Consider the following 595-nt stretch of genomic DNA (forward strand, 5'->3'; position numbering starts at 1 on the left):
CCTTAGTGAGGGTGGCGTCTTCCTCTTGAAGAACCAATGGTGCTCTTGAGCTCCTCTATGTCTCTTCGTTGCCTTTGTTGCTCCATCCTTAGTGATTTTGGTGCTCCCGATAGTTGTGTGGAGGAAAATATATCCCTTGAGGTATCTCAAGGATTTTTTGATGAGGAAATTCCTCATGCTCTTGTTGAGGTCCATGAGTGGGCTCTCTTGATGTGTAGTCAAATGCTCTACTACTGAGTTATTGACCCTTGAGATGAATCTCTCCATCTCCTATGACTCGGAGGCGGAAGCTTTTGTCCTCCCTTTCTTCTTTCTAGAGGTTTCTCCGGCGTTAGGTGCCATAAATGGTTATGGAAAAACAAAAAGCAATGCTTTTACCACACCAAACTTAAAAGGTTTGCTCGTCCTCGAGCAAAAGAAGAAAGAAGATAGTAGAAGAAGAAGAAATGAGGAAGAATGGAATGGCTTTGTGTGCGGCCAAACAGGGGGAGAAGTGGTGGTTTGGGTGTGTGAAAATGAAGGAATGAAGATGGGTTTATATAGGAGTGGGGGGGGCTCATGGTTCGGTCATGTATGGGTGGGTTTGGGAGGGAAA

This window comes from Arachis duranensis, chromosome 4, assembly GCF_000817695.3.
Source record: "Arachis duranensis cultivar V14167 chromosome 4, aradu.V14167.gnm2.J7QH, whole genome shotgun sequence".
NCBI lineage: Eukaryota > Viridiplantae > Streptophyta > Magnoliopsida > Fabales > Fabaceae > Arachis > Arachis duranensis.